Here is a 14,284-nt window from a genome sequence, read left to right on the forward strand (position 1 = left end):
ATGAGCTTAAATTTGATTTATGGTCCATAATAACAGGTCATTTTAAAAACAAAACGCCGTTTGAGCCAGCCAATAAAGAAATCTTAGCATTTCATAATTAACAACTTTCAAAGTCTAGAAAATTCAGTTCAAAAGCCACACCAAAAGATGATTCAGATATATGAGAAAAACAGTTAATCACTGCTTTCAAAGCTACACTTATCAGACCCAGTCAAAGTTGTAAGTTTAAGTCATAATTATGTCTGAACATCATCATTATGTTAGAAAAGTTCATAATTTGGGTTTCGAGCATATGACATGCAACATAACTATATGCACAAATGTAATTATTATGAGTATTGAATATCATAAATATGCAAATAAAGTAAAAAAAAAAGCTAATTAAATATTTCATTATAAATTATTAAATCTTAATTGGATAATTCTGAATGTCAGTTACATGACACTGAAGCCATGAAATGAATAACAACAGAGTGAAATAATATCGATTTTTAAATGAATTTATTTAACTTCTAATGTCATATAAATTTAAAGTATTTAATTATTTAAATACTTTAAATATTTTAAGTATTTTATAAGTATTTAATTATTTATTGGCACCTTTAAATATTTAATGGTCAATTTCATTATTTAATGGTATACTGAATTATTAAATGATATATTTAAAAGTATGGTACATTTAGTTATTTGATGGGACATTTAATGGTACATTTTGTGTCATAGTAAACTCACATTTATTTATTTCACGATATATTTACTTATTTAATTGTGTCCCCTTTGACTCTCCATAACTTATGAGACAGAAAGTCGCAAATTCTTATAATTTTAAAAGTTCAAATTGGCGATGCTCATTTTCGTTCAACAATATTCCCAATGAGATTTAAATTTATAGTTATAATTTGACATTTAAATGTCTGAAATCTGAGCTTTAGAAAAGTCAGCATGATAAGTTTGTCATTATTTTGAAAGTCGAGATTATGTGATTAAAAGTCGTAAGCCTACAAATTAATATGATTATGACGTCCACATTTTTCTTTCATGTTTAAGAAACACGTAACGCTTTGACTTCTCCCAGGGTGCCCCACAGAGTGAGGCAGACGCCTGCTGTCAGCCTTGGTCATATTATAAACACCTTCTCTGCTCCATGGATTCCTCCCAGAGCGCGTCCTCCACTCTGGAACAACTCGCTTTTAACAACACCGCGCTGCAAAGGCTGCCGGTAGATGCTTCAGACCAGCCCGGCTCCAGGACCGTCCCGGGAGCGTGTTTCTCCCGATACTGCTCCTTTCGGCCGCTGCTCCGGCCCAGATTCGTGCCGTTGTCCCAGTCGGCCTTGTCTCTGCTGGGCCTGAGTGTCCAAGACGTGTCGGGCGATCCTCTGGCCCCGGAGTATCATTTACCCACATTTCCACATTCCTTTTTTCATAAAGCAGAACGTAAGCTTGATGGCATTTTGTGATGTTGCAACCACATCATTGTGTTTTCCAGAGAGTTTCTGTGGTGGACCAACACAATAGTCCATCAATGTAAAGAGGAGTGGAAATTATTTGAGGTTTTTGAATTGTTTTACTAATAAATATCTAAAAAGTGCTAACTTCATTTGTACTCAGCCCTCCGACTACACACTTTGTAGACTACACACCCAGCTCTGTGTGAATGTACTCATAAGTTTGAATGGAGAATAGTGGTGAACATATTTTTTTGGGATTTTGGTATCTCTATTCAATACCACAGTTTAACCTTTCTGCCTGACCTTTCTGCTGTGTTCCTTGTTCTTCATGAAGCTGTTTGTTCATTGGTGTTATCTAATATCTGAGGCCTAAATTGTGCACAGCTGGACTGTACTTATTTAGGCTTCCTCTCGAGGCAACTGGATGCACTCGTTTTAAATGTAAGCTTATCAGAGAAAAGAGCAAAAGTGCAAAACCATGCCACACTTTGCCGCAGCATCAAATCCTTGTGCCATACCTAGAAGTTTGATGATGTAACATGACAACACGGGGAACGGTTTAAGAGGTAATTTTATTTCTGCACGGATGTGTAAATTATTCTGTCTTGTGTTCCCTTGAGAAACGGTGATGGCAGGAAAGTGCTTCGCTTCAGCATCAGGGAGTTCCTCTGCAGTGAGGCCATGTTTGCCCTGGGCATCCCCACCACCCGAGCAGCCTCCCTCGTTACCTCTGATCTCCACGTCAGCAGAGATCCTCCCAACAACGGTGAACGGGTTTCAGAGTGCTGCTCAGTTGTCATGCGCCTCGCTCCTTCCTTCATTAGGTTTTTGGACTCTTCTGTGTAAATAACAAACAGAACATTGCCTCAATAAAAAGCTGCCGTTAGTTCCATCTGTTGTTTCTCTCTTTGTAAACCAATAGATTTGGCTCCTTCCAGATCTTCCAGGGCCGAGATGAATTCTCTGGCCTGCAAGGCCCGAGCGCAGGGCGGGACGACATCCGTGCTCAGCTCCTGGATTACGTGATTGAGAGTTTCTATCTGCACATTCAGTAGGCTCAAAGCAACAGGAAAGAGAGAAATCTGTCATTTTTCAGGGAGGTAAGACCTCGCCGTTTTCTCGGTCGGTGTTGCATCACCTTTGTGGGACTGATTCTGACTTGTTCACTACCAGGTGATGATGTGGACATCCAAGCTGGTGGCCCAGTGGCAGTGTGTTGGTTTTTGCCACGGTGTCCTCAACACAGACAATATGAGCATCCTTGGTCTAACTCTGGACTATGGCCCCTTTGGGTTCATGGAAAGGTATCGGGACCATAATAGGTCTATTCATGACTTTAGAAGTGCCAGATTTATGTTGCAAATGAGGAGACTTGACACTTCATCTATGCCACCAGTTATTTTATAAATGATAGGAGGTTTGTGTCTAGGAAGACTGCATGCTAGAACACAACAAGTAGACGGTTCAACTAAATCTGAGTTTAACATACCACAGACTTTTGCAACTAGGTTATTGTAGCTTTTTATTTATTTTTAACATATTTCTCTTCAATGGCTTTATGGTCTTTTCAGTGGAATGATTCAGAATATATTGTATGCCATTAAATGTGGAAAAACATTTGGCATTTTAACTAGAGGCAGACATGTTTCTGACAGATTTGACCCAGATTTTGTCTGCAACGCCTCAGACAAGAGAAGGCACTATTCGTACCAAGCCCAGCCGGCTGTGTGCCACTGGAACCTGACCCACCTGGCCGAGGTGTTGGGCCCCGAGCTAATTGTGATTATTTTTTTTAATGCAGGGGCAGATTTCACTAATACGTTCCGCCTGCTGAGTCGTGTACCTTGGCCCGAGAAAGGAGACGATGAGAGGGTCACTGTAGGGCCTGTGGCAGACCTCATCGTAGAGCAGTGTGCCTCCATTGAGGAGTTAAAGGTGGCTAATAAGCCTACGATGGAGGACCGGTGAGACATGTATGGTGGAAGAGTTTCTCATAAAACAGCTATAAAATGATACTAGAGGGTGCCCCTGTCCCACCATATACTCTCACTGAATGTTAATTCAGTCTCCTTTGACTACTGGACATTTTCAAATCAAGTCCTTTTTGTTGTCTGACCTCTTGTTTTCTTCAATGCCAACGTTTTGGAAGACAGTCTTACCAAGATCCATTCCATTTTCCAAACCGCTTAATCCCTCATGGGGTCACGGGGGTTGCTGGTGCCTATCTCCAGCGTTCACCGGGCTACACCCTGGACAGGTCGCAGGGCAACACAAAGACAGGACAAACAACACCTAAAGACAATTTGGAGAAGCCAATTAACCTAACAGTCATGTTTTTGGACTGTGGGAGGAAGCCGGAGTACCCAGAGAGAACCCACGCATGCACAGAGAGAATATGCAAACTCCATGCAGAAAGACCCAGGGGTGTACTCGAACCCAGGACCTTCTTGCTGCAAGGCAACAGCGCTACCCACTGCGCCACAGTCTTACCAAGATAATACTGATAAGTTAACAGTGTCAGCTGCAACTGATCACACTAAAGAACGCCAACCAGGCAGAACACTGTGGCCGCTGACTGTTGATGTAATTTACAGAGATTTTTGCCTCTTTATGGCACTTGTTTAGTGGGTGGGGTGCTGGGAATGCATCTCATCACCATGGAAACCTATTCCATAAAGCTCTCTGTGCACTGTTCTTAAGAAATCTGAAGGCCAAACAAAGCTAAGATAAGATAAGATAGACTTTATTGATCTCACAGTCCCTATTTCTTCCTCGTTTTAATAAAACCACTAGCAGCTGATTGCAGCAAATTTTATAGCAAGAAAATGTAATGACTAGATTTTTTTTTACAGATGGCATGCTATCATGGTACCACCCTGTAATTCGCGGAGATCCTGAGAGAGACACGTTCTTCCACAAATATGTATGTAAACAGTCGGCATTCCTAGGTGCTGGACCATTTGAGCCTAAGGCCATGGTGTTTGAACAACTGAATTCAATAATTTGGATGGATTAGGTACATCTCCAAAACTGCAAAACTTGCAGGCTGTTCCCAGTTCTCAGTGGTCAGTATCTTTCAAAAGTGGTCCAGTGAATGAACAGTGGTGAATAGGCGATAGGGTCATTGGCAGCCACGGCTACTCACATTCAGAGGTCAAGTGGAGTCCCTGCCATGATGGGTTGGAGTGGTTTGGCAGTAAGAGGATATCCAACACAATATTAGGGAGGTAGTTATATTGTTATGCTTGACTGGTGTATTTGTACCATTTAAAGACCTGGGCCAAGAACTTAATGTACAGATGTATTCCTCCCTTTTAAACAACTTTCAACCCTGCTGTATTATTCATTTTCAGTGAACTAGCAATGATTCTGTCCATGGCACAAACCAACCCAGTCATGTTCGGAATGGTGGCAGACAGGCCAGATGTGGCCCTGCAGCTGGAACTCATGGGCCGGCTGAAAGAGCTCCTCGAGACGGATCAGGATGAGCTTAAAGAGAAACAGCGTGATGACTGGGTCAGCTAAATTTGCAGATACAGGCAAGGAAAAATAGCAAGGGATCATTTCAGAGCCCCAAAATAACAAATACATGTGGTAGAGCCTGAAACAATTTCAAAAAAATATAAAGTTTAAAGATTTATACAGGCATTAGAATGATTTCTTTAGGGGTCAGAACCATGTTACAACTCCTTTGAACTGTCATTTTACATTTGCTGCCGGTATACTAGGAGGCGTTTGGGCCGAGAGTGTGATGGCACAACTGACTTGCACCTTGTTAAACAAGAGAGGCTCAGAGTGATGAACAGCAACAATACCCGTGTGGTTCTTCGCAACTATATTGCACAGAATGCCATTCAAGCTGCAGATAAAGGAGATTTTTCTGAGGTAAAACCAAAGCTGCAATAAAAAAATCTCCTAAATGGTCCCCAGAACCAATGGGATGTACTAATTAAACTTCTCAGTGACCCTGCTAACTATTATAATTAAGCAATACAAGCTAGTAACAATTTTTACATTTGCAGTCTGCATTTTCAAACACTGTAGCAGCATATTCACTAAAAGAGGATTGAATGTAATGTTTGAGAAAAAAATTGTTGCCTTGCAAAATAATACATTTTCTTTAAACATTTCTTGATTTCCTCATGTCAAAACCACAAACCTCTTGGCATTTTTTTTAATCTGGTGACATCTGAAGGGAATTGAGTGCATTGAATTTTATTAAGGGCTGTCTGATTAAATGTGGTTCTGACAAATTCATGACACACTTTTCAGATTTGAGCTTGCAAAAAACACATTTCTTCCATTGCACAATTATGCACTGCCCTGTGTTGGCCCATAACAGATATTGCTCATGAAAAACTGTAGATTGGAAACACCTAACTTTCCAACTCAGGATTCCAATATGTGGAAACCTTTCTGTTAATTTATCCAATTTCAAATTTGGAAGTTTCAATTTAGAATAAAACTTGAATTGATAATTAAATAACATCCTTAACAAAGGACATTAGGTTTGTTTTGATCTTTTTGTGGTTTCTATCATACCACACAACAAACTGATGCCTCAACCTTGCTTCAAAATCTTTATATGGCTGTTGGTACTTTGAAAAGTTGATACTAACAAATGTGTTTAAGTCTAGTTAAATGTATTAATACTTTGACTTCCTAGTTGCACTTTGAAGCTGGTTTGGCCTAATCACAAGGTTGTGGGTATGATTTCTTCACCACCCAAAAAAACAAAAGAAATTTTTTTTTTTAAATTGAATATTTTTACATGTTTTAGCCGGTAGAGCATCATCGTCCTCCGTAACTCTGCATGACTTAATTTCCATTAAGTCAACTATTGCTTATCAAAGTTCCTGTTTGGTGGAGATTAGCATCAACCAGTTATACAACTTCATGTTTCACCATCGGCTGTTTTATGTGATTATTCGTTTTCCTTTACTTTTCATGTCAGTAAGAATAAAGAGAATGCAGGACAGGAACCTCTGTTTTTCTGTTTTTAAGGTTACAGGCATTCATTTGTCCTACATCTTGTCTGACAGGTTAACAGAGTTCCCAAAGTTCTGGAGCAACCCTACATAAATCCAGAACCTTTGTGTGGACAAGATGCAGCATGTGGTAAAAAGGGGGTCAAGGACAAGTTGTTCGCTGATGACTACGATGCTAAGCCTCCCGCCTGGGCATCAATAATTTGCATCACTTGATCCACATAGCCCTCCTCCCCAAGCTGCTGAAGGAGAGATGTCTCTTTGCACCACGGGACTACATTACCCATAACTCAGAAGCAAATTGATGTTATGTAATAGGTTTAATGTTATAAATCTAACACATACATGTAAGGGGGAATTTACATCAGTCACCCTGTTACTTGCCCTCAGACTCTCTCTTTGGGTGCATTAAGGGAGGACGCTACATCATGGTGTGTTCTGCAGTTCATTCATGCACTCCTGATGGAAACCATTAATTCCTATATAGAAAACAAGCGCACCCAAAAATTCACTGGATTCTGTGCTTCATCAAATTGCATATTGTGGAAAACAACTGCCAGAAAGAAGATCCATTTGACAAAAAGTAGATCTAGAGATCAGGCTAAGGCTTCCATAGTACTTTCTTGTTTACGGCGCACTGTTCTTCAAAGTACCCATGGTCAGACCCACTGGTTCCCCTTAAGAGTAATGCTCATGTCGTGCACATTTTAAAATGTATTTTTTACGTTCTCAGTAATTACAGTGTCAGGACCAGGACTATTGTGATCTTGTGAACCATCATAGTGAATAGAACCACGATTGTGTAAAGGACATTATAACCGCAAAAAAACAGTTTCATCTTGGGGGCCTGAAGTCACCATAACAACTTTTAGACTCTCCATTTCAACTAGTTGTTTGGGAGGCATGCCAGAAACATTTGAAGTTTGTCTAAAGCCACATAGACTTTAATGGAAAGGCAACAAACACTCCACAAAGGTTCATTGAGAAACAATGGATACATATATACATAGAAAGAAATGTTGGAGGATCTGTGGTGCTCTGGGCTTTGCTTCTCCACCAAACATTTTGGGAACCTTATCGGTGTGCATAACCCTTAAATATCATGATACGTCCTGTAACAGTATTAACACAGAAATGCTACAGAAAGCCACAAAATCGCAATATAAAAAAAATTAACATACAGCATAGACTTGCACCGTGCTGAAGCTCAAGACAAAAAAAATTACAACATATCAATCATTCAAATGCAGATGATGAATGACGACTCAGATGACCAGTCACACAATGACCTGTCTGAGCCTGAAGGTCTGGCTGTTTTCTTCATAAAGTTGAAATATAATCAATATTTTAGACTGTCCCTGAGGGGTTTTCAAAGCCACAAAAGAGGTTGCTAGCAAAAACAACACAGCTAATCTTTGCAACCTTTGAGCACAGGCAGTTTTTCACACAGCTAATAGAAGTTGCCCAGGGAGGCATGATAAAGGATGGAAGTATGTAAACCAGATAAAACACAAATCCTGCTAATTTTTAAGTTGTACCCTGAACAGATTTTCTGTTGCTTTTCTACATTTGCAGTCAACAGGGCGTTGACATCCCCACATGTTGAGTATGCATCCCCTATTTGCAGCTAAGAATAACAAGACTTGCTAACTAAACTTCAAACTGGGAAGACTGGAAAAAGGAGGGTCTCGCCCAGGCTGCCAGTGTCTTCACCAAGCTATAGGTGAAGAGTTTAAAGGTTAGTGAGCGTATAAACAACAGTTACATTAATAATCTCAATGACAACAGGAATAACCTTATTAGGGGTTATTAACAGTACATAACTGATCCTATTTTTTGCTATAGTTAAGACTGAACAAGCCAATGCGTTTTAGGGTAAGGTGGGGGAGGGAGTGGGTTTATTAGGTATTTAGGGGGTGAGGGGGGTTCTGGTTGGGTGGCCTGTACGGGTCATGTTGTCTCCCTCCTTGGGGGGCCTGGGCCGGGGTCGTCTGGTCCTGGGGCGGGATTGGGGGTCAGGCACAGGCAGTTGGATAGTTGGATTGTGGTGCCACCCCCCAACTTGGGATTGTTGGATGTCAGTGTTATGTGGTAATGTGTGTACAGTGTTGGATGTCAGTGTTATGTGGTAATGTGTGTACAGTGTCATCCCCCTTTTTTTTTTTTTTTTTTTTTTTTTTTTTGATTTTTTGAAAGTCTGTGTGTGGTGAGTGGGGCACTAGGGTGGGATGGTGTGAATCAGATTTATTTATTTAGAATTTATTTTTATTTTTTTTGCCAGGTTCGGGTCCAAACCGCTCCCTCTCCCAAGAACATCTGAAGTCTCTGCTAGGTGCGGAGCCCATCCCCTCACGTCCTGCCCCCCTCCACTGGCTGGTGCTTTGGCCCGCTGGTGCATTGGCGGCCCTCCCTTTTCTTCTGGATAAATTTCACATACACAAGTGCACTCTCACAAACACCCACAGGTGCTGGGTTCCAGGTAATAAGTGTTCACTTCTATACAGAAAGCCCGTAATTAGGCGCCCGCCTATGCATTGAAAATGCATGGCGGAGGCCTTATACTATGCACCTAATAAGGGTTTCTTTATTATTAGGCGCCCGCCTATGCATTGAAAATGCATGGCGGAGGCCTTGTGCTATGCACCTAATAAGGGTTTCTTTATAATAATTATTATTAGGCGCCTGCCTTGCATGTGCAATGCAAATGCATGGGCAGGGCCTATTACTATTCACCTCTAAACGCGTCTCTTTATTAGGCGCCTGCCTTGCATGTGCAATGAGGAGGCAGTGCAGTGCGAAGAAAACTCACAGAGCCACCAAACTTTCAGTAGTTGATCACCATCAGGTCTCCTACAATATCCAATTGTCAAATGATGACATTAGTAAGGCCGCGCCCCCTGACAACAGGAAATATATTTAATCTTTGGAAATATACAGCACTGGCATTTACTCAAACTTGTCCACCAGGTAGCAGCAAGAGACCACAAATAAACCACAAAATAGTGTTCACTTTCTTTGGTTTTGAAATATATTTAACCCTTTAAACAGGGTGCGATTTGCTGGGGGGGATGGGGGGGATTTCCCCCCCCCTCTGGTTGTGATGTCCCCCCCTCTGGTCATTCATGTTTTATCCCTGGGGGGGATACATTCCTCCCCCTTCTGATCTGAATAAGTAATATTATCAGGGGTTAAAGTTCTCCGTTGCTGCGACAGATTTCCGTCATTTGGAAAATGAACGCAAAATGTTCTGTGTAGACTTTTTATTCAAAATTTTAAACAGAAGCTCCGCTCAACCAATGCAATCAGGCAGAGCTGGGACATTAGCCAATCAGAAAGAGAGTAGGGCGGGTCTTTGCAACGCGGAGGTCTCCCATCTGAGTTTTATCGGTGTTTAATCATTTTAACTTTTGGAAGAACATCTCAAACTGACCACAGATGCTATGAATGAAAGTAGCGATGGTCAAAGATTTTCTTTGGATTTATGTGAACCAGCAGGTCAGAACGTTCAGTGAATAGAACAGCTGACAACAACTTCCCTCGGTAAGTATGTCTGTTGCTGCTCCTGCAGCTAATTAATGAATTATTTCCACCTGTGGCCATGTCGCCTGTCAGTGTTTATTCCCTCGCTTCCAGTTATTTAGCTGATAAACGCAGCGACTAACCAGGGATCTCCTCATGATTCACTGTTATGTTTTATTTAAAACTGAAAGAGTAACGCTCTAGCTCGGCTAATTTAGCATGACACGCTTTTCTGTAACAAAGAAGGCAGAGCTGCTGTCAGTCAGTATGCAGCAGCCTCCACCTCATGAGGAGCTGAACCAGGACACTCGTTAAATAAAATGACAGGGATTTTGATGCATACAGATTATTAAGGAAACTACATCAAAAATAAACAAATAAACTGCAGCTAAAACATGGACAGGAGAACGGGTTCTAACTGTGTGAGACCAGAGAAAGGCGATTCTCAGAGTTTTTGTAGTTATTTGTTTTTTTTTTCCACGGAGTGGAGCGTGATGTGAAGCAAGTCGCACCAGAAACGTGTTAAATAGACTCCTGTGAATCTATGGACTCATTTTACTCCAACCCAAAACACCTGCCAGACAGACAAGCTAAACCAGCCAAGATTACCTTAAACAATATTTAACTTAGCAGAAGTTTAATAACATTTTTTAATGTTCTTTGAAAGCAAGTTACGTTTTTTTTCTGATAAACTTTAAGCAATTTTATTAAACTTTTTAAAAATGGAACCTCCCATCCATGGATTTTCTATACCTGCTTTTCCGTACAGGTGTTACGTCATGCTAACCTGACGCCGCCAGATAGATTTGCTTCGCATATCCATCTGGAAACCTTCCGTTGAAGTAATTTTGGGAAGGGGCCAAAATACTGGTTAGCTGATTGGCCTATGTTGGTGATAGACGGGCCAAATAAACCAATCAGATCAACGAAGCATATGACGTACTCGTCAACATTCTTCGAAAACACAACCACAAGCCAAGCTACTCTTGCTGCTGCAGGTTCTCTCTGCTCGTTAGCTCAGCAGAGAAATACTCTGTAATTCCGATAAAAGTTGCTCGATAGCCACGCTAACGCTAGTTTCATCGGCTGAAGCCGCCATGTTCTTTAGACTGAACTGTCGCGCTTCTCGTTGCGTCACACCTCAACCCGCCTCAAAGCACACGCTGATTGGACGTTCGTTTGGTGAACAGCTCCAAATTTTCTTTAACGGAGAGTAGCCAGACTGATCTGCGAGTGAAACCTTGAAAGTTCGCGAGATCAGGATGGTCTCACGAGGCTAACGTCATGCCGTATCTGATGGGGAAACGCGGCTTGATGTAACACAGGATCGTGGAGGGCCTGGTGACTCACCAGCAGTCAATGAGCGAGAGGTGGGGACACAGAGTCCATTCTGGACATCTCACTGGGCTAAAATATAACCGTTTTTGTAAACTTAAAAAAAAGTTAATGCCTTTTTATAAACTCATGAGTTGTGATAATTAATTGTTGAGCAATAACGGGCAAAGCAGAGACTGATTGTTGTAATGTGCGATCTGTGTCGTGTTGGTTTTGTGTCCCTCTTTGTCCATGGCTGTTGATGGCCTTGTATGATCATAGGATTGATTTATATTGAATGTGACAGTGGAGTTAATGTACAGGTGTGAAGAAGATGATGTAATGATGCAAGCTGCTGTCTTTTGAATTAGCTGCAGTTTACGAAGGATTTTCCGGGGGACAAGGAGGGAAGGTGTTTTAAAATTGTAAAGTGGAAAGGTGAGTGGACAGTGGACCAGTTTGGCAAAAGTGCAAAGGAAGAACCCGCTTGATGCTGTAAATATGAAAGTTAACCAGTGGATGTTATGGATGTGGAAAGTGAAGGAGATTATGGAGAGGGTTGTCCAGGATGGCGCCAAGGCTCTGAAGCTGAAAGGTGGGAGAGATACAGGAATTGTAAATGGAACTACCAGATTTGGTTAAAGTGGACTTGTTACAATAAGCAAATGAGGTTACTAAGGTGGCATGACGTCCACGACCCAGGAATATATGGGCTGAGTAGAAAAATTTCAGTCACATTGATTATTTTTGCTTTAACCCCTGCTAAAAATCAGAATACATTAATACATGTCTTGTGTCCTTCACATTTGTAAATTAATTTTTTTGTTTTTAAAAAGTATTATTACCTTTTCTGCTCAAAGCTGTTAAAGTAAACTAATACCCACTCCCGAGTCCCGACAGTAGATGGCGCAAAAACAATAGTCTAACCTACTGGACCTAGCTAGCTACCTGAAAGAGCACCTGCTAGCTAACTTTTTAAATGATCCCCCCCTCTGTTTTTTTTGCAAATCGCACACTGCCTTTAAGCCTGACCCATCAAAAACATAGACAATTCTAATTTTTTAGAATGTTGATGTTTTTTAAGCCTGAAAACAAAATCCAAATTTTTTTTTTGCCATATCCTTATTTTTATGATATTATTTTTGTATCACATTTGATACGGTAGGCTTTTGTTAGAACTTTTGGCTCACAACAATATGACTTATATATTTTGTGGACTTCCTTATAGTAGTAAAGAATTACAATAGTCCAGCCTTCAAGTACTTTAGACCTTGTGCTGACATATGGCATTGATTGTGAAGAATTAACAGTATTTCCTCACAACCCTGTCCTGTCTGATCATTTTTTAATAACATTTGAGTTTAATCTAACTGAATTCTCCACCCCCAAAAGAGGGTTCCATTATAGTAGATTTTTATCGGATAATGCTGTATCAAAACTTAAAGAGTCTGTCCCCTTCTTAATATCCTCAGTATTGCAGAAATGCCCTGTAGATGGCAGCATTGCTGTTTCTTCCCATTCACAAATCGATACCTTTGCTAACAATGTGACTTCCTCATTGCGTTCTGCATTAGACAATGTAGCTCCCTTGAAAAAGAAGGTGATTATTCACAGGAAGCTGGCTCCTTGGTTTAATTCAGAGCTGCGTTCCTTGAAGCACAATGTTAGGAAATTGGAGAGAAAATGGCGCTCTACACACCAAGAGGAATCCTACTTAATCTGGAGGGACAGACTATTGTTGTATAACAAGACCCTCCGCAGAGTTAGAGCAGCATATTTTTCATCATTAATTGAAGAGAATAAAAATAATCCTAGATTTCTCTTTAGTACAGTTGCCAAACTTACCCAGAGCCACAGCTCTGTTGATCCATCCATTCCCTTAGCTCTCAGTAGTAATGATTTTATGGGATTCTTCATAAATAAAATTGATGCCATTAAAAATAAAATAATTGGCATCCTCCCAAACATGATTACCTCGTCCTCAGTAAGTGAGGCAGCATTGGAGGAATCTTTAGAATCTGCGCAGTGTTTGAACTGTTTAGAAGCAGTAGAGCTTTCTGAGCTATCTAAAATTTTAGCTTCATCTAAACCTTCTACCTGTATGTTAGACCCAATCCCAACCAAGTTGTTTAAGGACATATTCCCTTTGATCAGTGGCACTATTTTAGACATGATTAATCTATCCTTAGTAAATGGATATGTACCACAGGTTTTGAAAGTAGCTGTTATTAAACCTTTACTTAAGAAACCTTCTCTTGATCAAGATGAGTTAGTAAATTACAGACCTATATCTAATCTTCTTTTCTTATCTAAAATTCTTGAGAAAGTAGTTGCTAATCAACTTTGTGAACATTTACAAAGTAATGACCTACTTGAGGAGTTTCAGTCAGGCTTCAGAGCTCATCATAGCACTGAAACAGCTCTGGTGAAGGTCACTAATGATATTCTCATGGCCTCAGATAATGGACTTGTGTCTATACTTGTCCTGTTAGATCTCAGTGCTGCGTTTGATACAGTTGATCACAATATTCTCCTACAAAGACTTGAACATACTGTAGGGATTAAGGGGAAAGCATTAGGCTGGTTTAAATCTTATCTGTCAGACAGATTCCAATTTGTTCATGTTAATAATAAATCTTCCTCAAACTCTAGGGTCACCTGTGGAGTACCACAGGGTTCAGTCCTTGGACCAATTCTCTTTACTATATATATGCTTCCGATAGGCAAAATTATCAGACAGCATGGGATTAATTTCCACTGTTATGCTGATGATACTCAGCTATATTTATCCATAAATCCTGATGAATCCAATCAATTACTTCGACTGCAGTCATGTCTTGATGACATCAAAAGCTGGATGACTTTAAATTTCCTGCATCTAAATTCTGACAAGACCGAAGTTTTAATCTTTGGGCCAGAGTCCTCAAAAAATAAACTTCTTAACCAATCACTTAATCTGGGTGGCATTAACCTGGCCTCTGGTAATAAAGTAAAAAATCTTGGTGTTATTTTT

The 14,284-nt window shown here is 40.5% G+C and overlaps 1 pseudogene; it reads left to right on the forward strand.

The window, feature by feature from the left end:
* The first annotated feature begins 1,144 nt into the window (after window positions 1-1,144).
* On the forward strand, window positions 1,145-5,414 carry LOC118561796 (annotated as a pseudogene).
* The last annotated feature ends 8,870 nt before the right edge of the window (window positions 5,415-14,284 follow it).

Source organism: Fundulus heteroclitus, unplaced genomic scaffold (assembly GCF_011125445.2).
Source record: "Fundulus heteroclitus isolate FHET01 unplaced genomic scaffold, MU-UCD_Fhet_4.1 scaffold_718, whole genome shotgun sequence".
NCBI lineage: Eukaryota > Metazoa > Chordata > Actinopteri > Cyprinodontiformes > Fundulidae > Fundulus > Fundulus heteroclitus.